This window comes from Acinonyx jubatus, chromosome B1, assembly GCF_027475565.1.
Source record: "Acinonyx jubatus isolate Ajub_Pintada_27869175 chromosome B1, VMU_Ajub_asm_v1.0, whole genome shotgun sequence".
In the NCBI taxonomy this organism is placed as follows: Eukaryota; Metazoa; Chordata; class Mammalia; order Carnivora; family Felidae; genus Acinonyx; species Acinonyx jubatus.
In genome coordinates, this window is record NC_069382.1 from 174,017,389 (window position 1) to 174,041,585 (window position 24,197).

Below are 24,197 nucleotides of genomic sequence, written 5' to 3' on the forward strand. Positions count from 1 at the left end.
AGCCCTGTCAGCCCTGATGCAGGGCTCAAACTCACAGACTGTGAGATCATGACCTGAGTCAAATTCGAATGCTTAACTGAGCCACCCAGATGCCCCAAAAGATGTATTTTTTTTTTTTTTATTTTAGGCTAATTTTTAAAAAGTAGAAATATAACTAAGGAGGGAACTAAGCAACATCAAGAAATTAAAATACACTAATGCTGCTTTGTATACATGCTCAATTTTTTATGACTGGACTCAAATGACTGGCCCTACAGAATTTTGTTTTAATGTGATCAATCATCTATTGTTAAATTTGTAATATTTCTCCCTATTTTGGCATCCAGTTACCATGAGTTACCCTTTGGATTCCTCAAATTCAGTTTTACTCATCAAATTTTGCTTGCCCTAGTGTGTTAATCCTTTAGTGCTTATTGATGTTACACTGATACAACAATCAAGTAATAAACTTATAACTTCTCCTGTATTTAATTGGGTATTTCAAAATACAATTGAGTCACATACACCTACACTGTTCATTTATTCATTTAAGGATTAATTCAAATGTACTAATTTAATGCCTATTGTGTGCCAAAATTTGCATTGTATTTAAGGGCACCAAAACCAAATTCCTCTACTGTACATAATGGGAACTTCAAGAATGCAGTCATGAAATCCCAGTTAGAGTGTATAAATAGAGAGCTGTCTTTTCCTCTCCTTGTCTCAGTTTTGCACCAAGATACTAAGATTTTATATTCTGACCACCTGAACTATAACTTTCATAGTATATTGTCAACACTAAAAGTCACCTGCTGGTCTACGTGCCTTCTGTGGAAATATAATATTGAGGTTTCCTGTTGAGCCAAGATATTTTTATATATTATGTATCTAGGTAGTTATATTTGTAGCCCCTCTGCCTGATTCTTGTAGCCCTTTGACTAATTCATTTAAGACACAAAATGCTAAAATTGCATTCTCTGTGGGACATAAAATGCCTACTCCAGACTCATAATCAGAACAGATCCAGCAGACTTCTAAAAATGATATGAAGTATATTTGGATGAAATTACTGCCTCCATGGCACATCGTTATGACAATATGTTTGTGAGGTTTTGTTTTCTGTTTTTTCCTACCTTTAGTTTTTGGATTCATCTATGACAACAATAAGCCTAAACAACAACAAACTTCTTAATAACCACTAAGGAACTAAATAACTAGATCAATATCTCTGACAATGTGGTCTTGTACCTACAAAATTTATACACACATATGGATTCAGGGAAGATAATTTTATTCAATATTGTTCCCATAAAATACCCAGAATTCCATCACTAGGCATTTATTAACTCTATTTTTAAATTGATAAAAATGTGTAATCGTTTTGGCCAGTAACCTCTCTCACCTGTGTCATGTGAATGCCAACTTGAAAGAAGCATAAGAAAGCATTTTATTGGGGACTCTGAAAAAGATGATACATTATAACCTACTAAAAAAGAAAGCACCAAAACAATTCTCTGAACTTTTTTTATTATAAGGGAAATATTGTGATGACATGTGAATTATTTCTAACGCTTGTTTATATATACATGTGGAAATGAGAAGGGAGAAATTTGGAAATTAATCTGTTTGGGTTTTTTTTAGGTAGCTAATTCTAATTTCATCTTCAAAATGTACTTTGGAACATGATTCAATTTGTTTATCTGCAGGAATAAGTTAACTAGCTAGCTATATCTATACCACATCTCATATTTCTACTTTATTTTGTTTTCCCCATTTAAAAGTGGCACAATTATTTTAGAAAAAAATACTAAAAAAATTTAACAAGAGAACTTTGATAAAGTTCTACTGAGAAGAAAACATGAACTTTGCCAGTGATAATTTCACTGCAGTCCTTTATCTGTTCATTTTTATGCAGTTTAAGATAACCACATATATCTATATTTTATGTTCAGATAATTTTCCCTCCAATCATGTAAGCTACAGGCTTATAAAAATAATTTTGATGGCAATATACCCTATTACATGAGAAAAATATAATTTACTTAATATCCAAATCATAATGGGGTTTCATATGTAAACTATCTCAGAGATGAGTAAATTATTTAATGATTAAACCCACTGTTTTAATTATGAATATGTTAATATAAGACATGCACTCAAAATAAAAAAAAATATGAATTCCTCAGGTAAGTATTTGAACCTAAATCTCCAATGAAAGCCAAAAAAAAAAGATATTTAGATATAATGTATTTTATATGCTTTAATCCAATCAGGTAATAATTGTGTTAACTAACACTATAGGTATTAGAATATTGTTATAAATTAATATCCAAACAAATCGTTGGTTTAGTGTAGTATATACAACATGTCTCTGTAATGGGGTTTACCAAAACAAAGATCCAAAAGTTCTAGCCACTTTGATTGGGCACATGAAGTTGAAATAATAGAACTTTACCTCACTGTACTTCAATCACTTTCGGTTAAATAGGCATAACAGTAATGATGCTTGCTGTCAACACCTCACCCCCGACCAGCACCAAAAAAAAAAAAAAAAAAAAAAAAAATACATAGAGATTTTGCCCTACAAGCAAGCTACCTGGTTTTGTTTGGTCATTTTTTTCGTGGATCCTGGTAGAAAACACGAGTGTCCTGTGTTAAAGTCAAAGTCTGCTTCATTACTCATAGCAATAGCTGGATTATTAACACTTTTGTGCTGGTTCTCTGAGCCCTAATTCCCACAGAACTATGCAAAGATGGCTTGATGACACTTGTCCAGTGTCTTGTATTATGAAAGAGGACCGTGCTTTTAGGTAATTTGAATCTTTTATAAGCATTTGCTTCTTTTGCCCTGGAAGGAGATGCTATTTTTATTATCCTGGACAGTAAGCATACCCATCTCATGCTCTGGAGGAAGGCACTATATCTTTCAAAGCTACACTCCTCAAATATCCTTGAAAGTTAATTCAGAACGAAGGACAGTGCATCCCTTTAAGATAAGCACAAAAATAATGGACCCATAGAACACTACCTCTCAATGCTCACCTAGTAGGTTTTCGATGTATATATTCACACATTCATGTATGTGTGTATATACAGTCATTTTTATATTTCATGTATATAAAGCATACAGTGACCTATTACCATTTATTATTATCCAATTCAGCATTCTCTGATTTTCTCTGTAGTACAAAGCATTCTAAAAGGTGTTGAACATAAAATATCAAAAGTTCATTCAAAGAGGGACACCTGGGTGGCTCAGTCGGTTAAGCGTCTGACTGCAGCTCAGGTCACGATCTCCCGGTTTGTGAGTTCGAGCCCCGCGGCGGGCTCTGTGTTGACAGCTCGGAGCCTGGAGCCTGCTTCAGATTCTGTATCTCCTTCTCTCTCTGCCCCATCCCCCATTTGTGCTCTGTCTCTCTCTATCAAAAATAAATAAATGTAAAAAAAAAATTAAATTTCATTCAAAGAAATTGCATACTCAGGCTTTAGACAAATAACTACATAAACAGTTTTGAGTATATATTTTCAAAGGTAATGACCTAGGCTATGGTGGCCTATGGAAACCACTTATTTAATTTTAGATCTGAAACATGAGTGGAGCTAGGCAGCTGGCTTTGGGAACAGAGAACATTCTTAGCATAGAGATCAAAAGTTTCTAAAATGGAAAAGAACATGGCAGTCTCGAGAAATAAAAGCAAACAGATATGGCTTGCATATAGAAACCCGGAAAAAAGAGGTAGAGTATGAGGCAGGAGAATGGATTAGCTCACATCAGGCGAAAACTTTTTGGTCATGCTAGTATTTTGGTATTGCTTCTATGGGCAATGTAGTGGTATCAGCAAAATAAGGCATATTTCTCCTACCATGTCAAACAATCAAGACTGCAACTCAGATTTATTCACTCAATCACTATTCTTCATTCTGTACAGAAACCTGAGTGCAGAACAAACCCTGGCTGCTTCGCTCCTTGGTAGATTCAACCAAGTTGAAGTAATTGTGTTCTCTATGGGTAATGTAAAAGCAATATTCAGACAAGTTTAAAGAAAGTTTAAAGAAAATCAGAGAGAAGGAAGGAACTACAAAGTGTTGATTATTTCCGGGGCGCCTGGGTGGCTCAGTCGGTTAAGCGTCCGACTTCGCTCAGGTCATGATCTCGCGGTCCGTGAGTTCGAGCCCCGCGTCGGGCCCTGTGCTGACAGCTCGGAGCCTGTAGCCTGTTTCAGATTCTGTGTCTCCCTCTCTCTGCCCCTCCCCCGTTCATGCTCTGTCTCTCTCTGTCTCAAAAATCAATAAACGTTAAAAAAAAATTAAAAAAAAGTGTTGATTATTTCCTGGGATTACATATGAATTTTGTCATTAAAAGAAAAAAAAAAATGGATGTGGGGAGCCTGGGTGGCTCAGTCCCTTGAATGTCTGACTTTGGCTCAGATCACGATCTCTCAGTTGACAAGTTCAAGCCCCATGTTGGGCTCTGTGCTTCAGCTCAGAGCCTGGAGCTTGCTTTGGATTCTGTATCTCCCTCACTCTCTTCCCCCCCTCCCCACCCCCGGTCATGCTCTGTCTCTCTCTGTCTCAAAAATAAACACTAAAAAAAATTTTTTTTTAAATGGATGTTACAAAGTTTTCTATGTGGAGTTAGTAAATTTTTGCAGAAATAAGGACAAAGGCTCTGTTTTGGTGAAATACACACATGAGGAAAATGAGTTTTATCAACTACGTTGTTCTTTCTAACCTCAAACTGAGAAATTAAAGGGCTATATAAATTGCAAACAGCCTGTCCGAGCAAGTTCAGCATTGAATTAGAGCTTTGAAACATTTGCTGCCTGGAGTAGGCTGTTTTGAACTTGTTTCAAAGTCTCTAGAGGCCGAGGAAATTTTATTATGTAAATTTAGGCCCACAGAATCTAAGTCCTTCCATACCCTCATTACTCTAGAGTAAGGGGGTGTAGAAGACAAATATATGCTTTTAATAAGCAGATAGATGTACTATAATCTTAATAGAGAGAATGAAGATCATATGTAATCTCACTGAGGTGAAATTTGGGCTTTTTCATATACCGTAAGTCACTTTAAGAGCAGAGAGATTAGGTTATCATTATCTAAATTCACAGAAACGTGATTTTAAAAACATTATTCATACTTGATCTCTTCCCTCAGCTATAGTACATATCTCATGAATACTAGCCAGCTATTTTCTATAGACTTCTGCTACCTTAACCAAGACTGTTGTGATGATTACAAAAAGATAAGAGAGAACTAGAAACCCATGATGAAATTTTAAAATATTGAGAATACGTTGTGGCTAAAATCTTCCCAAAGAATTTGGCGGTGTCAATACTGTTAGAAAAATATACAACAAGAAAACTGTTCGATGCAAAATGTTAAATAATAAAAGTGGAGAAAAGCAGCCCGCTAGCCATATTGTAACAAAATGAAGCTGATAATTAAAACAAAACAAAACAGAACTTTCCAGAGTTTACTCATGTTGGAGACCCTGTATCCATATCCATGCTGCCTATGATCTCAGGAAATTCTCTGCAAAACGAGAAACTTTACAACATGTAGGTACAATATCCTGAACTAGGGGCATCTGGGTGGCTCAGTTGGTTAAGCATCCAACGTTAGATCGTGCTCAGGTCATAATCCCAGGGTAATAGGATCGAGCACCATGGTAGGCTCAACGCTGAGCATGGAGCCTGCTCAAGGTTCTCTCTCTCTATGGGGCACCTGGGTGGCTCAGTTAAGTATCTGACGCTTGGCTTTGGCTCAGGTTGTCATCTCATGGGTCCTGAGTTCAAGCCATGTGTCAGGCTCTGTGCTGACAGCAGGGATCCTGCTTGGGATCCACTCTCCCTCTCTCTGCACCTCCCCTGCTCACTCTCCCTCTCTCCCAAAACAAATAAATAAACTTAAAAAAAAATTTCCTGAACCACATCCTATGGTTTACATGCTAACATTTTTATAGTATTGCAGAATATAATGTTGCAAAAACCAATCTTATGACAATTGACATGTCAATAAGTCAGATACATATAATTGGTCTATAAAAGTACTAACAAAGAATTATAATTATTCATTCATTAGATAGTTATAGAGTTCTACTATTATGCTCAGCTCTAGAGGTATACAAAAAATAAATGTCATGAAGTCTACCTTCAAAAAAGTTGTTAATAGGAAGGTAACATGCATAAACAAATAACCATGAAATCTAAATGAGAAAATGGCTATGTTCGGGATACTTCACTCACTTTTGTTAGTACTATGTCCTACATCAGGGCAGAAATCAGAATCATTCTTACTAGCACATAATTAAGGTATATTTTTAAGATAAGGCTGATTAATGTTACCAGGCTATAACTTCACATGCATCAAAAATATCAATTATCTTCTCGTTTTATTTGAGCCCTTTCAAATGATATTGTAACATGTTGCACTATACTTCCCATCTCTTCTATCCAGTTAGAGGAAACTATATAAAGTGTCTCTAACCCTTTCCAAAGTTCCATTTTCAGTCATTATTTCCACTGTAGTAAGCAGATTTTTAAGATAGCCCCCAAGATTAGTGGCCCCTTGTATACTTCCTTTCCTTTGGGTATATGCAGAATCTGTGCCTATGATGAAATATCATTCCTGTGATTTAGTTATTTACTAGTCTGTTGACTTTAAGTCATTTAAAAGAGAGATGATCTGGATGGGCCAGACTTAATCAGGTAAGCCCTTTTGAAAAAGGACTGGGTCCTTTCTGAAGTCAGACATTTCCAAAGTTTGAGAGGGGCCATCAAAGGGGTTATAGCACAAAGAACTGCAAGCAGCTTCCAGATGCTGAAGGTGGCCCCGGGCCAATAGTTAGCAAGTCAACCCAGGCTCTAGGCCTATAATTAAAGAAGCTAAAATTTTCCAACAGCTAAGTGAGCTTAAAAGAGTACTTGGACCTCTAAAAAGAAATACGGCCCAACTGAAAACCTGACTGCAGCTTTGTGAGACCCAGAGCAGAGAGTCTGTCCAGGCTTCTGCCCAATAAAAACGGTGAAATAATAAAGATTGCTTCAATTTGCTGAGATTGTGGTCATTTGGTATATAGCTGTGTAAACAACAAAACCTGTTTCCTGCCCTAAAATCAAAAGGTGAAGCCACAGTTTGGCCCCTATTCCTAAAGCAGCTCCTTCAAACTGCCAGAAACTAGACCTTCTTAGCTCATCTCTCCCTTGATGATCCCTTTGTCAGTGTCCCCAAGCTGATTTTGTTTGTTTTGCAGACCAATGTTCCTTAAGATCTCAGTTGAGAAGCTAAGTGTTAACCACTCTCTCTAAAGGCCACAAATGTCCTAATTTGCCCCACATTTTGATGGTCTTCAAGAGCTTTCTCCCTCGAGAATCAGTCAAGCTCTTCCCAGGAGGCTATGTGGCTCCCATAACATGGCAGCTGAGACTTATTATCACTGCCAGAAGGTCTTCATGGCAGCAAGGCGTCTATTTGTATTTTTGTATTTTTGTTGTGCTCCTTCCATATTGCTTGTGATTGTATAGCCCTGTTTAAACTTGCTGTGTAGTTTCATCTCTAACGTTTTGAGAGTCACTCAAGTATTGGTCTCTCACAATACATTATTAATGCTTTTATTTGTTGTTCTATGTTCTTTTTTTAAATTAAAAAAAAAATTAATGTTTATTTATTTTTGAGACAGAGAGAGACAGAGCATGAGCTGAAGAAGGAAGAGAGAGAGAGCAGGAGACACAGAAACCAAAGCAGGCTCTAGGCTCTGAGCTGTCAGCATAGAGCCCGATGCGGGGCTCAAACTCACAAACTAAGAGATCATGACCCGAGCTGAAGTCGGATACCCAACCAATTGAGCCACGCAGGCGCCCCTGTTCTATGTTCTTTTTATTGCTACTGCTTTTTTGCTGCACTAGTGACAAATCCAGGCCTACATTTTCTCTTTACAGAATCTTAATTTAGGAAGCAGAACTTAAGGAACTGAGAGTACGAAACAAGAGGAAGGAGAAGACGTAGGAAAAAAATTCCAATCTTTCACTTATTTCTCATCAAATATTTTAAAAGGTCTAATCCAAGCTCCTTCCAAAAAACAGAGTACTTTTTTCTAAGGACATCCTCCCCCCAGCCAGCCACACTGGGTTCTCCAAAGCCAGGACTCTACTCCAACTATGTGATTCTTACTCAAGTGCCTCTTTCTCTTCTCCCTCAGGTATCTCACAGCTTTTGTTGAGAAGTCTAGATCTTGCTAGATCTTTTTCTTCTTAAGACCGGTCTTTCCAGTCTTATCTCTTTCTGTTCAATTTTAGGCAGAATTCTGTGTCCCAGAATTACAGCAATCTGATATTTTTCTCAAAAGGAGAGTGGGGCGCGTATGCAGAGAGATTTCTTTGGCAAAACGGTGATGTGTTTTTGCTTGTTTGTTTCTACCCATAGAGGAGTAGAGATTGTTAATAAACTACTCAGGTTTTCTTTTAACTCTCCCGTTTGGGTAAATTGACTTAAAAATTCAAATTTGACATTTACAAATGTAGATTTAAAAACAATGTCAAAAAAACAGTATGTAGCTCGAAGGATTCAGGTTTTGAGTCAGTGTCTCTGATACGTTCTTCAACACGGTGGGGCTGTCAGTAATGTTTTCATTCAGAAAGTGAGCAAAGTATCTCCCTTTGAATTAGATTTTCACACTGTAATGCTTAGAAACATGAATATATGGACTGTGCCCTCTAGGATATTGGTTGAGAGCCAGTTACCAGGAGGGACCACAGAGGAATTCTGGCTTGTTATTACATCCTTATTTAGGTAACCCGATTTACCACAGGTTTCTCCAGAATTCTGAAACTACCAGAGACCTCCCTAACCTGACTTCAGTTGTGAGGTTTTAGTTTGTATTCTCCATGACATTATGTTGATAGGACCAATCGGAGCTTAGAATCTATAGAAGAGAGGAAAAGAAAGAAGATATCCCCAGAACTTATGTACAGCATGGTGATGATAATTACTATATTTGAAAGTTGTTAAGAGGGTATATCTTAAAAGTGCATACCATACACACAAAAAAGTGCCTATGTGGGTTGACAAATCTGTTAACCAAACTGATTATGATAGTTGTTTTGCAATTGACACATAGATCAGTATGTTGTACACTTTAAACTTATACAATATTATATGTCAGTTATATCTCAGGAAAGCTGGGAACAAAACAAAACAAAACAATAGCATGCAGAATGTTAATCAGCACAAATGGGAAGGATTTACTTTTTTCTTATTGTCTTCTAAAGGGTTTAACTAGTGAAAACAGATATCAGATTCTGCATTTATAATAAAATACATGTTCGTAGATAGGAGGAAATATAACACCCATGATATTGGTCAAAAAAGAAAAAAAAAAGAAAATGAAATACCAAAAAGATTGGTCTAATTGTATACAAGGCAATCTAAATATTTTAAATGATGTTTTGTTGTGTTTAAGGCATTGACATTTATACATACAGGTAGATGCATATATGTGCTTTTAATGTGTGATCTATACATATATGTATACATATTTTATGTGTGTGTGATATTGCTTGGTCTATGCAAATTACACACAGGATGGCAAGATACTGTTTACAAAACAAGTAAGCCTGCTGGGTTTAATCACCACAAACAATAAGTCTCTCTGAACCTGCTGCTAGCATTGGGTCTCCTTTATTAGTGGATATATAAAGACCCCTTTGAATTTTTAAAATCCATTGCTGCTGCTTTCCTTACAAGTGTTGTTACAGCAGTATTCTGACTTGACCTACATTCTCCAGATTCCTTTAATATTGTGAAGTTCCCTTTCTTACTACTAAAAAAATGCATCTGGGCAATGGAGTTGGTAGATTAGTAATTGCTTTTTCTTCCTAGGACTATGGCCAAATCCATGTTTTCCTTAAGCATCCCATTCTGGGCAACACCTCTATGTCTGGGTGAAATAAATCTGCTAGCCTGCATTTCTCCTCAATTAGGTAGCTACATCCCACAAAGTGACCTGCTACTGGCTAGTGCACTGGGACACTCTAATCTTCTCCCTTCACTAGAAACCATAACTTTCCTCAGGACTGATAGACTTTCAAAGAAAGTATATTTGCGTATGTGACAGAGACAGTGAGGGGACAGGTCTTTCACTCCTTGTATACAAACAAACTAGTCTGTGCAAAATGTATCAGTCAGAATGTTTATTTATGAATTCCAATCTCACTTTTCTCATAGTTCAAATTTATTGTTTTTAATTTTTTTTAACGTTTATTTATTTTTGGGACAGAGAGAGACAGAGCATGAACGGGGGAGGGGCAGAGAGAGGGGGAGACACAGAATCGGAAACAGGCTCCAGGCTCTGAGCCATCAGCCCAGAGCCTGACGCGGGGCTCGAACTCACGGACCGCGAGATCGTGACCTGGCTGAAGTCGGACGCTTAACCGACTGCGCCACCCAGGCGCCCCTTCAAATTTATTGTTTTTAATAGACTTACGATTTTATTTCTTGTGTAGTGATAGTACAGTGGCAACGATTGGTGTGTGTGGTTGTGTGTGTGTGTGTGTGTGTGTGTGTGTCTGAAATAAAACTCTTTCATTCACTATTCAGTGTTTTCAACATTGCCCACAAATCAAAAGCAACCTGTGTTTGCAGCAGTAATCACTATTTCTAGAATCTGGCTCTGTTTGTGTGACTGCCTCTTCATTTTGGGCTCTATCCAGTTCTTTCGTTAAAAAGTCTTCTTGTTTGGATTATCCTTCCATAAATAGATATACTTGCATCCTGTTTCCTAACCTACAGATGTCTAATTTTTACTCAGTAGTGAGTCTCTTAAGAAGTCTTTTTCTTTCTTCCTGTCTTTAGCTGTTCCATTTCAGATCACTACAACCAAGAACCCACAAATCAGATAGTTGCCAGGTCTCTGTAAAGAGGCAGCCAAGAATATGAAGAGCAAATTAGTAGCCAGAAAAACCTGGATATATTTTCACTGCCGGATATTTCTCAGACTTGGGAAAGTTACTTTTATCAACTTGCCTCATTGATCTCATTCATAAAGTAGGCATGGTGAATGCCTATCTTGTTTCAATTATGACATTATGAAAAGAAAATACATAATAAAAAGTTATAAATGGGAAGCATAATACAGCTAGAAAAAAGCTAGACAGTAGTAGAAGGCAAAGACCTTAGAATTATAGTGAGAAGACCTATAGAGAATTTGGAGCCCATTCTCTAGAGGTCTGTTGTATTTTTGCACCTTTTTGAGCAGAAACGATGACTCCATTTATACAAGAGAATCTTTCTAAGGATGTATATATAGCAAACAACCCTAGAAGATAGAGTATTTCCTTTTGAGAAAATAACAGGTTTGTTTAATGTCCAGTATAATAGAGATGTCTCCTTGTGGGAAAATCAGGCTTACTGCCCATTATAAAATATTTGGCTCCCCTAAGATTGAGGCTTCTCTCCTATAACACAGTACATTGAAAGAATACGTGTCATCTGGCCCTCTTCATGTCACTGTGGAAATTGGAACTCTGCAAAACTGCTGATACTCTGGCTACTGCTAGTGCTCTAAGTAATCCTTTTTTTTTCTCTGACCCAGGAGTCTCCAGACTTCCGCCAGCATCTATGAAAGTGTGGCAGGCCTACTTAATAGCTGGTAAGCAGTTAAACTTCCAAACATTCAGCTCTTGGCTGGCCGACCAGAAGGCCTAACCTCAACTGCAGTATTTATGATGACAATTAAAACAACCCACTTAAAATGATCAGATTTCAGGTTTTTCATATTATGGTACAGGGAACTTAGCCTAATACTTTCTTTTTTAAAAAAGTTTTTTAAATATTGTATTTATTTTTGAGAGAGACAGACAGAGTAGCAGTGGGGAAGGGGCAGAGAGAGGGGGAGACACAGAGTCTGAAGCAGGCTCCATGTTCTGAGCTATCTGCACATAGCCTGATGCAGGGCTCAGACTTGTGAACCGCAAGATATGACCTGAGCCAAAGTTAGATGCTTAACCGACTGAGCCACCTAGGCACCCTTAGCCTAATACTTTCTAAATTACATCAAGCATTAAAGACCATGGTCCCAGAAATGGAATGGCTGACAAATGGGGGAAGAGATAAAAAAAAAAAATGGAGTTGTATTTATTGAACTTTATTTTCGATGGAGTAGTTGCAGTATCATTTAGTACCTATGTGACCTAGGGAAGTAGGTCAGTATATTAATAGTAATATTAATGCTAACATTAAAGATTTGTAATTTAATATCTCATACAGTTTATTATAAGAGCAAGATTCAGACTTAATCATATCACATATTTATTCATAAGATGGCACACAGAGTCACAAAAAGTATATTATGCATTTTATAACTTCCCTGAACTCTGCTTTTTTTTTGTTCTAATAGCACCTTGCATGAAAGTATTTCCAAAAAATTGCAAAGATATTTTAGTGGCACGATTCATCCTATAACATGATCAAGTTCAGATAGCAACGATGCTCAGAGTAGAAGGTGAAACAGAAGGAAAAAACTGAAAGAACAGATGATACCAATAAGAAAAATAGCAAAATGGCATATCTAAATCCAAGCCTATCAATACATTATTTAAACACCACAATAAGGCCAAGATTATGATATGAATAAAATGCCAGCTCCCAACTATGCATTGCCAAAAAGAAAACCACTTTAAATATAAAAGCAGAAATAAGTTAAAAGTAAAAGTGCATCAGACTAACACAAATCAAAAGAAAGCTCAACTACTTATGTAAAAGTCAAGGTAGATTTCAAAGCAAAGAATAATACTAGGAATAAAGAAAGTTGCTTCATAGTGATAAAGGGATAGAAAGTCAAGAAACCTCATCAAGAGGACTTAGCGATCCTAGATGCTTAGGTGGCTAACAACAGAGCTTCAAAATGCATTAAGTAAAAATTGTAAAACTGAAAGTAGACATAAACAAATCTCTAATTATTATTGAAGACTTACACACTCTTCTCAGTAATTAGTATCACACATAAACAGAAAATCAGTTAGGATATGGCATCCCAAAACAGTGCTATCAGCAAAGACCCAATTATGATATTTATAGGACTCTCCACTCAATAGCAGCAGAATATACATTCTCTTCACATGAACATAAAACATTTTCTGAGGTAGACTATATTTTGGCCCATACAATAGGTCTCCATAACATCTAAAAGTATTCAACTAATAGAAAGTATGTTATCAGATCACAGTATGTCGATTTTCTGTAAACTGATTTATAGATGCAATGCAGTCTCAATCAAAATCCCAGCAGTCTTTGTGGAAAATAACAGCTAAATTGGTTCTGAAATTTTTATGGAAATACAAAGGAGCTGGAACCATCAAAAAAGGTCAAAAAGGGAAAAGATAGTTGGAAGACTTGTACCCTTTAACTTCAAGACTTATATAACTACAGCAATGAAAGAAGTGTGCTGTTGGTGTAAAGATAATCAAAAATATCAATGGAATAGAAAAGAGAGCCCAGAAATAGACCCACACTCATATGATAAATTGATTTTTGACAGAGGTATCGAGTAATTCAATAGGAAATATATAATCTTTCAAAAAGTGGTGCCAGAATCTTTGAATAGTCACACAGACAAAATGAATTTTAGCCCTTCCTTCACACAGTATAAAATATTAATTTAAATGATTAATAGATCTAAATATAAAAGCTAAAGTGTATTTCTAAATTCTAAAAAGATTTTTTAGTGTAAAATCTTCGTGACCTTAAGTTTGGCAAAGACTTCCTAAGTAGATACCAAAAGCACAAACTCTAAAACAATAAAAAATTAATAATAATAATGATTCATTGGATTTCCTAAAAGTTAAAACTTTTTCTTTTAAAAGGAAAACACTATTAAGTAAAAGAAAATCTCAGCTACAGATTGGGAAAAAAGTAATTTCAAAACACACATCTGGCAGATTTTTTTTTTAATCTAGACTATTGTAGCAAACTCACAAGTGATAGTAAGACCAACGACCCAATTTAAAATAGCCAAAGATTTGAATGATAATCTCACCACAACTGAGGGTGACAAAATAGGTGAAGGTAGTCAAAAGTACAAACATCCGGTTCTAAGGTAAGTAGGTCCTGCGGATATAATATACAACATGATGACTCTAGTTAGCAATACTGCATTACAGATTTGAAAGTCCATAAGAGTAAATCTTTTAAAGTTCTCATCACAAACAACAACAACAACAACAAAAAAAACACCCTGTAACTGTGTGTTGTGATAAATGTTAACTGAACTTACAATAAACGTTACTGAACATTAAGTAAAAGTTGATAAAACTGAAAGTAGACAAATAAATCTCCAATTATAACTGAAGACTTACACACTCTTTTCAGTAATTAATATTGCAAGAAAACAGAAAATCAGTTATATTTAGATATATAAATGCATATATAAATATTTTATATTTATTTTATATTTATATTCATATATAATTTTATTTATAAAATATTTATATATGCATTTATATAATATATAATATATTACATATATAATATACATTCATATAAAATATAAATATGTATTATATATAAATATTATAAATTATATAAATATTTTTATATAAATATTACCCATCGTGATTACATATATAATATATAAACATAATACAATAATATATATAATCACAATGTTGTACACCTAAAACGAATACAATGTTATGTCAACTGTATCTCAATATTTAAAAAAAATAAAAAATTAAAAGCTTAAAAAATCTATATAGTCAGCAAACAATGACAAGAAAATGTATGCTATATTATTAGTTATTGAGGAATGCAAATTAAAGCCACATTGAATTTCTACTACACATTTAATATCTTGACTAAAATTTTAAAAATTGAACATATCAAGTGTTAGAAAGCATTTGGAATAACTGAAAACCTCATATGCTGCTAGCAGGAATATAAAATGGTACATTTGTAAACCTTTGGCAATTTCTTAAAAAGTTAAACACACTCCTGCCTTAATATCTAGAATGTCTAGCAGGTTTTATCCAAGAGAAATAAAAGCATATGTCCATAAAAAGTGTTTCGCATAATGCTCTTAGCATATTTGCAATAGTCTTAAAATGGGGGGGGGATAAACAAAGACACAGCATCTATCAACAGATAAAGGAATAACTAAATTTTGTTATATTCATACTGTAGAATATTATTTAACAATAAACAGAATGAACTATTGATATACGCAATGAACACAGATTAACTTCAAAATAACTATACAGTGAAAGAAGACATACAAAGAAATGCTATATGATTCTATTTTTATGAAATTCTAGAATATTCAAAATGATCTACAGTGACAGAAGAAGATGAGTGATTATCTGGGGATGAGGATGTGTGAAGGAAGTGGGAAAATACTGAGAGGGGCTGGAGGAAGTGATTACAAAGTGGCATCAGTGATGCTAATGAGGTACATTTATGCCAGTGATGTACAAGTTCATTATCATCATTGTACACTTTACATTGTATGCTTTCAATATATACAATTTGTTGCAGCCAATTATATCTAAAGCTGTACCAAAGGGGAAAAATTATGTCTGTGGACATAAATTCTTGTCAGAATCAAGTATATCATACTCTGAAGTATATTGACTCCTGGGCTATCTAGATCCTCTTATACTGCTCATTCAAGAAAGAAAGGAACTTATACATTGTTGGTGGGAATGTCAGTTGGTACAGCTACTATGGAAAACAGTACGGAGGTTCCTCAAAAAATTAAAAATAGAAATATTGGGGTTCCTGGGTGTCTCAGTCGGTGAAGCATCTGACTCTTGATTTCGGCCCAGGTCATGATCTCATAGTTCACGATTTCAAGTCCTGCATCAGACTTTGCACTGACAGCATGGAGACTGCTTGGAATTCTGTTTCCCTCTCTGCCCCACTCATGCTCATGTGTTCCCTCTCTTGCGCTCTGTCTCAATAAATAAATAAATAAACATTAAAAAACTAGAAATATCATTTCATCCAATAATTCCACTACTGGGTATTTATAACCCCCCCCCAAAAAAAAAACCCACCAAAACCCTAACTAGAAAATATATATGCTCCTTGGGGTGCCTGGGTGGCTCAGTCGGTTGAGCATCTGACTTTGGCTCAGGTCATGATCTCGTGATTTGTGAGTCTGAGCCCTGCATCGGGGTCTGTGCTGACAGACAGCTCAGAGTCTGGAGCCTGCTTCAGATTCTGTGTCTCCCTCACTCTCTCTGCCCTGCCCCGACCATGCTGTCTCTCTCTCTCTCTCTCTCTCTCTCTCTCAAAAATAAATAAACATTAAAAAATTTGAAAAAAGAAAAAAATTATATGCATCCTTATAATTCTTGCAGCATTATTTACAATAGCCAAGATAGAGAAGTAACCTAAGTGCTCATCAGTAGAAGAATAGATAAGGAAGATGTAGAACACACACACACATACACACACACACACACACACACACACACACACACACAGGAATATTACACTGCCATAAAAAGGATGAGTTCCTGTCATTTGCAACAACATGGATGGATCTAAAAGGTATTATGCTAAGTGAAATAAGTCAGACTGAAAAAGACAAATACCATACGATTTCACTCATATGTGGAATCCAAGCAAATGAATAATCAAACAAAAAACAGACACAGACCAATGAATACAGTGAACAAACTGATAGTTGCCAGAGGAAAGGGAAGTAGGGAGATGGGCAAAATGAGTGAAGGGGAGTGAGAGATGATAGTTTCCAGTTATGGAATAATTAAGTCATAGGAATAAAAGGCACAGCATAAGGAATATAGCCAATGGCATTGTAATGTCATTGTATAGTGACAGATGGTAGGTATACTTGGGGTGAGCACAACATAATGTAAAACTTGTGGAATCATTATGTTGTACACCTGAAACTAATTTGACATTGTGTAGCATCTATACTCAAAAAAACCCCACATATATATATATATAGAGAGAGAGAGAGAGAGAGAGAGATAACAATAAATTGCAGTGCATGATCCCAAAGTAGAACATGGATTGGGAGAAAAAAAAAGTGTTGTAAAAAACATTTTTAGGATAAGTGGAAAAATTTTAATATGGCCTGGATAATAATCTTGTATTACTAATTTTTTTTAAAAAAACGTGAAGTATGTCCAATATCATTCACGTAAGTTAACGGACGCTCTAGGGCTGTCTTGAGATCAAGAGAGCTGAAGCATTTGTAGAATTTTTGAGCCATATCTAAAGTATGATATTCAAATTAGAAGCTTTCAATTGATATCTGACCACCCCTTGGATAAGTATTCTCTCTTAGAAAAACTAAACAGCCCTACTTTACAGATTAAAATTAGCAGGCACATGCGGATGTGTGAGCACACACACTTATATGTATATATCCATATACAATAAATTATAAACAAAAAGATCACTCATTACCTAACTTATTTTAGCCTTGCTTTTCACCTCAATAAAAGCAATGATATCATTTACATTGCTTTGAAGATCAAGAGACATAATGTATATAAAGGAAAAAGCATGAATCATAGTAAGTATGCAGTACTTATTTAATGTAGACTAAACTTCTTTACTATAGCAAAGAAAAATCATCTCATGGAATATCCTCTTGCTGACTTTGCCAGTTCTAGGAGTTTCAGCAGTTGTCAAGGGATTGCTTCTGTAACTTCAATGGGGACTATTAATAATCAGGAGAGGTATGAAAGTCTTTTCTCCCCAACTCCCATTCTCCTTTTCTCTGACTTGACAGAGAGAGAGTACTGCTTCTATTATACTATGTTCAAAAGGAGATAATAGAGGCCATTTATTTTTATAGCCTAGTGGTTTTCAGCCTGACTGAATATTAGAATCAAATGAGGACTTTTTAAAATGCCTGTAACTGTCCCCATCTTAGACCGTAGAATCTCCGAGGGTGTGGTCCAAGGATCAGGCTTTTAAAAAGCATCCTGAGCATTCTAATGTCTAGAAAAGAGTGAGAATGATCAAGTCACACAGTTTCTTAAGAACTTTACTACTTTACTAAGTTAGTACTCCAGAAACTCCATGAAATTAGAAATTTATTCCAGATATATGTGTATATATATATACATATAGAAGATATATACACACACACCTTTACCTAGAATAGCAAAGATACATGCATAGATGCCTACATTGTAAAGAGAACTTAGTCAAATAAAAAGTGAGATTTTTAAATGATATTTTGAGTCACTCTTTCCTGCCAGTAAATATTTTCCTGACATGTTCTTTCACTTTTGACTGTCTGCAAACTACCTATGTATTATAAAGAGTTGACATAGCCCATCTGATCACTTTTTGACTGTGTGCTTTAAAGAATTTATTAAATTTATTAAGCTGTGCTTACTGTGAGTACATCAAACCCCAAACTAAAATTAAATCAAGATGAATCAAACCTGGGGACTGGTAGCAGATGCTAGCCACCCCACTTAATTGTCTAACAGCATATGCAAAGAGACCATCTCCAAGGCAACTGAGACATAGAACCACACAAAGATTTGATTTTGTTGATCGAAGTCAACACCTTGAATTGCACAATGAAGGAAAAAAAAATAAAAAAGAAGCCATTCCACAGAATAGGCTAGCGTCGGTTAGTGTGAAATACAGTAATCAAGACGTGTAGAAATTACCATGGTGTGCTGAGGCTTAAAGCTCAGATTAATGCTGGGGCTTGTGCTATTGATAAACAGACTGAACCCTACCCAGGATGGCAAAAATACATAGATATAGATGTGTATGATATACATATAGATATTCTTTTATATATATACATATACATATACATATATATGTGTATATAATATATATACGTGTGTGTGTGTGTGTGTGTGTGTGTGTGTGTATATATATATATATATATATATATATATATATATATGAGACAATTCTGCTCTTTAAAGTATCTACATAGAATTTTGGTCTAAAGACATTGTCCATTGTTCACTGGTTGTGAAGATATGTACTCTTAGTCTCAGCAAGGTGAATGCTCTCAAAAGTTAGGAGCACTATGAATTTCCCTTATAAAGAGGTAAAAACAAGCAGAGTACTATTTAAAAACAAATTGCCAGTCACAACATAAGAGGAAGACAAGGTCCAGTTCATTGTACAATGGAGCACTGCAAATGAAAGGATATACTGAGACACGATCATTACTTCACTTTTCAAAGAAGAATGATTTACTTAAAATCCAACCTTTCAGGATTCCTCTCTATAAGAGATTGTCGTTAAACATGTAGTCTGCAACTTGGCTATAATATACTGTACTTTATCATCGCCCGTTAGAGGCTGATGCAAACCACTTAAAAGTCTAGTTCCTTGAAATTCACAATCGTGTATTGCGCTCTTGATCCCGAGAGTTAATTTGGATTGGTTTCAGCTAGTGGCGCCTGAGTGGCACAGCTGGTTAAGTGTCTCACTCGATATCAGCTCAGGTCATGATTTCATAGTCCCTGTGATTAAGCACCATGTCAGGCTCTGCACTGATAGTATGGACCCTGCTTGAGATTCTCTCTCTCTCCATCTCTGTCCCTCTCTCTCTGCCCCCCACCCCAAAATAAATAAATAAACTGTAAAAAACATTCATGAATTGGTTTCAGCTACTTAATTCTCTCCTGGCCTAAGCTGGCCTCATTTATTCATCTGTGGTCAGCTTTTGGTCAGCTAAATAGATCTGTTTCCGGAGGTTTACTGAATGATGGCTGAGTAACAGGGGCCACTGGGCCACATGCCCTCTCTCATACAACAATCTAATATGGTCTCATTTACGTGACAAAATGTTCCAAAAGCATCAGGTACAAATGCTTTCCAAGTTGACCCAGGCTTCCTACTTGCCAGTTTCCTTATGGCTGAGGCCAGTCACATGACCAGTACAGATTCATGGGGTGGAGGAGACTCCATTTCTTTCCTTTTTTTTAATTTATTTTTTTATTTTTTTTTAATTTACATCCAAATTAGTTAGCATATACTTAAACAATGATTACAGGAGTAGATTCCTTAATGCCCCTCACCCATTTAGCCCATCCCCCCTCCCACAACCCCTCCAGAAACCCTCAGTTTGTTCTCCATATTTATGAGTCTCTTCTGTTTCATCCCCCTCCCTGTTTTTATATTATTTTTGTTTCCCTTCCCTTATGTTCATCTGTTTTGTCTCTTAAAGTCTTCATATGAGTGAAGTCATATGATTTGTGAGACTCCATTTCTTTTTTTTAATTTTTAAAAAAAATTTTTTTAACGTTTATTTATTTTTGAGACAGAGAGAGACAGAGCGTGAACAGGGGAGGCTCATAGAGAGAGGGAGACACAGAATGTGAAACAGGCTCCGGGCTCTGAGCTGTCAGCACAGAGCCCGACGCGGGGCTTGAACCCACGGACAGTGAGATCATGACCTGAGCCGAAGTCGGACGCTTAACCGACCAAGCCACCCAGGCGCCCCTGTGAGACTCCATTTCTTAACAAAAGAAAAATTGTGATCATTTTGCAATCTCTCCTATCTTTCCTCTGGCAATAACCATTCACATTATTTCCACGTGCAAATTATTTTATCTCCCGAGACTCAAAATTCCCATTCAGGCTTGGAGTCTAGGATCAAATGACACATTTCAAGTCCTGTTGCAGTGCTCTTCATCTAAGAAAACCTATGTACTTCCCACAATCTAAGTATATTAAATATCTCTCTCATCCCTGATAATCTTGCGCTTATATTTATTTTTCATTGCCCATGGTCGATTTTTTGTTATCTGAGTTTTCCTTCTGGAATGAGTGCAAGACCAGGGTCAGTATTTCATATATGTCTGTATATATGATCCTAATCATTACTTTCATATGGGCATGTTCTATAAACATTTTTTTTTGAATTCCAAATGAAGAAATGATTGAATAAATGAATGACAAAGTTCATAGCCTGATGATGGAAGAAGGTATTCTTTATATAATCTGAACTAGGCTATTTTTTGCAAGACTAATCTAAAGTTGAGCTTTATGGATTCACAAAGAGGCAAAAGTTCAACATGACAGTATCCAAATGAATCTCTAATAAGTGAGTATCATGTCATTTTTCAACCTTGGCTGTCACTGCCTGATAACTCAGAAATTATACATAAACTCATAGGCATAAGAGGAAAGAATCGGGTCAATTCAGAAAATATCAAAGGTCCAACTTGCAACTTCTGATTTCTAAAGGTTTTCTATCGTCTTGGTGTTATCTATCAGATCATTTTGGCCATTTGGTTTTATACAAAGTGTAAACAAATACATACGAGTAACAGTAAATCTTTTTATCTTTACACCTCTGATATTTGAAATCAGTAGAGTCCAAAAGACTTAGGTTTATTTAAAATATAAAAAAGAGATTACGAACTTAAAAACAACTCTATATAGGTATTTTTATTGTAGAGCATTGATGGGCTTTGTTTTGTACATCAATTTATATTTATTATTGCTACCAATGCTTTTACTGTATAAAGGCATCTTTATAAGTGGGCATATTTGTATTTCTCTGTGTTTCTTATTTCTGCATTCTTATATTATTTTGGTATTTCTATGGTGACATACAGGACTGTATATACATCTGCATAATAGAATTAAAGTATCTTTGTATACACTGTGTGTAAACTTGTTTCTTGTATATGCATGGGCTTGTCAAGGGATTGGGAGAGGTTCAGAAGATGACCTTATATGAGCACATCAAAATTATATGGCTATAGTGTAGTTTGTACCATAGGTCTACTTATGTGAGGAACATATATGTGGATGTACCTATAGACCCTCTATATCTGCCCTTAAAGCAACTATTTAGCTCAGTTAAGACATCTGGCTACTGGAAATTTTTCAATTGTATTTATTTTAAAATTTAATTTAATTTATTTTATTTATTTTTAAAAGTATTAAGATAACTAGTGGAAAAAAATTCTGGAGTCCATCAGATTAGTGTTCTAATGGTTGCTTTACCATTTCTCAGTAGCCTTGAGTGAACTATTTACCAGATGTCGGTGAATTAGCACCACACATAAAATAGTTTTGTTAGGTGGTTTCTAAATGCATACCTGCAGTGAATACTGGAACTACCACTAACTGTATATGCGACTTTGGACAAATTATATCCCTGAACTTCTATTTTTTTTTTCATTTGTGCAATGTCTATACTAATACCTACTGACTCCAGTGTGTGACAATAACATAAAATTATGTAAGGATTGCATGAAATGCATTAGCTTAAAGTAGGGCACAGTGTTTGGCCTGTAAATGATGCTGAATAAATCTAAATAAGTACACTTCTTGTAAAGAGTAGTATAAAAGAGAGAATGTATATAAGGTTACAGTATTACTTTATTGTTTGTACCAATACAAACAATATCCATTTTTATACTGTTCTAATCATAATTCATTTTTGTACTGTTGAGATTTTGTATTCTACCAATTATTTTTGTTTGAACCAATACAAACAAAAGTCTACTATGGAATACCAGGAAATAAGAGATAAAGTCTTTTCAAAATAGTCATCTTCAAAATTCATTAAAGAGATTTTTATTTTAATTTAACATGCACAGAGTGGTACATGTGTTCCCATTGATGAACCTACATTGACGCACACTAATATTATTTTTTTCATTTTTAAGTTTTGGATTTCTTCACACTTAACAAGATAAGTCCTTTCCATTTTCCCCCCTTATTTGCCAAGACTAGCTTCTCCACTACGGAAGATAAACATTAAGGCACTCAGGATATTTACATTGATGAATTATCAGTTAATATTTCTTAAGTTTCATTAAAAATTCTGTGTGTCAAAACAGCTAATTCGGAAACATAGATATTGACAGAGATGTATGATTTGTTGGTATAAGACATAAGCATATTGGATTAATTCCCAATTGGTAGCATACTTTGACCTTCTTCCTGGTATTTTTCAAACTCATTTGGGAAGATAGTCTAAGCACTTTTTCCCACTTCATATATAGTCTCCTTTTTCTGGTTCCATTTTAATTAGCCAGCTAGATTTTTTTAAGTGGATAATTTATACATCAAACTCTCATGGACTGTTTACCCTACTGTTGTACTTTCCCATCTCCTTTAATGTACTCTCACAACAACTGGATTTTATTCATCATAGTAAGTACTATTTCTTTTCTTATTTATTTATTTATTTATTTATTCATTTATTTATTTATTTTTTGAGGGGGAGAGAGAGAGAGAGAGAGAGAGAGAGAGAGAGAGAGAGAGAGAGAATCCCAAGCAGGTTCCACACTGTCAGCACAGGGCCCAATGCTCCTCATGGGATTTGAAAGGCGCCATGCGACAAGGAATGTTAGCAGCCAGTAGAGGCTAAGAGACAGCAATAAACAAACAAACAAACAAACAAACAAACAAAACCTCTGTTCTTTTTTTAAGACAAGGCTGCTGAATTTGACCAGCAGCCTAAATGAGCATGGAAACAAATTCTTCCAGTATATCTAGTTAAGAACCTAGCCTGATTGAAACCTTGATCTCAACCTTGTGATGCCCTTAGGGCGAGAACCTGGTTGAGCCCATGTAAGCTTTTGACCTATATAACTGTGAGATAACAAACATATGTTGGTTTAAGCTGCTAGTTTCTGGTAATCTGTTGCCTAACAATACAAAACGAATACAGTCTAATTCAATCATTTTCAAGATTTTTGGAGCAGACCCTACTTTCCAAATGAAATCTTTGTAGAAAGACAGTATATAAACCTTCTATAAATAGAATTTCTCAGATTAAAAAGGAGGCATATTCTACATGTCATCAAGGGCCCTCACTTTATCCCATATAGCGCCATCACTGAACCTCAGAAATCTTCAGAAGTCCAGGAGAATCCTCGACCACTAAAGTGAGTATTATTTGAGTCTGGAATACCAGAGCCAAAGAGTAAGGAGTTTCACATTAAGTTTCTTCCTCTGTTCCTGATATAGGATACAAATAACTCTCAATTAGCCTCCTGGATTTATCAAAGTCTAGATGCACAGCTTTTACCTATATCTTTAAAAAAACTTCCTACATCCAAATTCTGGAAAGAGCCCTGTGTACTTCTTGAACTAAACAGAAAATAGCCTACTGCTAGTTCTAAACTTCCTTTGGGCTCAAATTGAAGGAAAACATAAGATAAAGCATGTGATGGCATATATCCCATTCCAGTGATTTCTTGCCAGCTGCAGAGCATGCAAAAATAAAAATCTTCCCA

At 35.5% G+C, this 24,197-nt stretch overlaps 1 long non-coding RNA gene across 2 annotated transcripts in view; it reads left to right on the top strand.

Annotated features, from left to right (window-relative positions):
* LOC106983361 (uncharacterized) overlaps positions 1–24,197 on the top strand; it is an 81,608-nt gene that overhangs the window by 37,091 nt on the left and 20,320 nt on the right. Inside the window, exon 3 of one of the 2 annotated variants that reach the window (XR_001431505.3) lies at positions 11,570–11,626. The exons of the other annotated variant lie outside the window; for it this stretch is intronic. This is a non-coding gene — a long non-coding RNA (uncharacterized LOC106983361). The remainder of the gene's footprint in view (positions 1–11,569; positions 11,627–24,197) is intronic. 2 annotated transcript variants of the gene reach the window in all.